We start from the raw sequence: 2,144 nt of genomic DNA on the forward strand, positions 1-2,144 counted from the left end.
TTGATCAATAGATAGTCATGGTTTCCTGGCTATGGACATTGGATGTCATTGATAACGGGATCACATCATTAGGATAATGATGTGATGGACAAGACCCAATCCTAAACATAGCACAAGATCGTATAGTTCGTTTGCTAGAGTTTTGCAATGTCAAAGTATCTCTTCCTTCGACCATGAGATCGTATAACTCCTGGATACCGTAGGAGTGCTTTGGGTGTATCAAACGTCACAACGTAACTGGGTGACTATAAAGGTGCACTACAGGTATCTCCGAAAGTATCTATTGTTTTATATGGATCGAGACTGGGATTTGTCACTCCGTATGACGGAGAGATATCACTGGGCCCACTCAGTAATGCATCATCATAATGAGCTCAAAGTGACTAAGTGTTTGGTCACGGGATCATGCATTACGGTACGAGTAAAGTGACTTGCCGGTAACAAGATTGAACGAGGTATTGGGATACCGACGATCGAATCTCGGGCAAGTAACATATCGATTGACAAAGGGAATTGCGTACGGGGTTGATTAAATCCTCGACATCGTGGTTCATCCGATGAGATCATCGTGGAGCATGTGGGAGCCAACATGGGTATCCAGATCCCGCTGTTGGTTATTGACCGGAGAGCGATCTCGGTCATGTCTACATGTCTCCCGAACCCGTAGGGTCTACACACTTAAGGTTCAGTTACGCTAGGGTTGTAGGGATATGTATATGCAGTAACCCGAATGTTGTTCGGAGTCCCGGATGAGATCCCGGACGTCACGAGGAGTTCCGGAATGGTCCGGAGGTAAAGATTTATATATGGGAAGTCCTGTTTCGGGCATCGGGACAAGTTTCGGGGTTGTCGGTATTGTACCGGGACCACCGGAGGGGTCCCGGGGGTCCACCGGTTGGGGCCACCCATCCCCGGGGGCCACATGGGCTGTAGGGGGTGCGCCTTGGCCTGCTTGGGCCAAGGGCACCAGCCCCACATAGGCCCATGCGCCTAGGGTTCAAGGGGGCAAGAGTCCTAGGAGGGTAAGGCACCTCCTAGGTGCCTTGGGGGGGAGGGAAACCCCCCTTGGCCGCCGCACCCCCTAGGAGATTGGATCTCCTAGGGCCGGCCACCCCCCCTTGGCACCCCTATATATAGTGGGGGAGAGGAGGGACTTCATACCTTGAGTCCTTGGCCTTTGGTTGCCTCCTTCTCCCTCCCCAACACCTCCTCCACCTCCTTATTGCTTAGCGAAGCTCTGCCGGAGTACTGCAGCTCCATCAACACCACGCCGTCGTGCTGCTGCTGGTGCCATCTCCCTCAACCTCTCCTCCCTCCCTTGCTGGATCAAGAAGGAGGAGACGTGGCTGTTCCGTACGTGTGTTGAACGCGGAGGTGCCGTCCGTTCGGTGCTAGGATCTCCGGTGATTCGAATCACGTCGTGTTCGACTACATCATCCCCGTTCTTTGAACGCTTCCGCTCGCGATCTACAAGGTATGTAGATGCATCTATTCACTCGTTGCTAGATGAACTCCTAGATGATCTTGGTGAAACGAGTAGAAAAATTTTATTTTCTGCAACGTTACCCAACAGTGGCATCATGAGCTAGGTCTATGCGTAGTTCTTCTTGCACGAGTAGAACACAATTGGTTGTGGGCGTAGATTTGTCAACTTTCTTGCCGCTACTAGTCTTATCTTGCTTCAGCGGTATTGTGGGATGAAGCGGCTCGGACCAACCTTACACGTACGCTTACGTGAGACCGGTTCCACCGACTAACATGCACAAGTTGCATAAGGTGGCTGGCGGGTGTCTGTCTCTCCTACTTTAGTTGAAGCGGATTCGATGAAAAGGGTCCTTATGAAGGGTAAATAGAAGTTGACAAATCACGTTGTGGTTTCACGTAGGTAAGAAAACGTTCTTGCTAGAACCCTACTTCAGCCACGTAAAACTTGCAAACAACAATTAGAGGACGTCTAACTTGTTTTTGCAGCAAGTGCTTTGTGATATGATATGGCCAAAGTTGTGATGAATGATGAATGGTCTATATGTCATGTATGAGATGTTCATGCTATTGTAATAGGAATCACGACTTGCATGTCGATGAGTATGACAACCGGCAGGAGCCATAGGAGTTGTCTTTATTTTTTGTATGACCTGCGTGTC

The sequence above is a fragment of the Triticum aestivum genome, chromosome 1B (genome assembly GCF_018294505.1).
Source record: "Triticum aestivum cultivar Chinese Spring chromosome 1B, IWGSC CS RefSeq v2.1, whole genome shotgun sequence".
NCBI lineage: Eukaryota > Viridiplantae > Streptophyta > Magnoliopsida > Poales > Poaceae > Triticum > Triticum aestivum.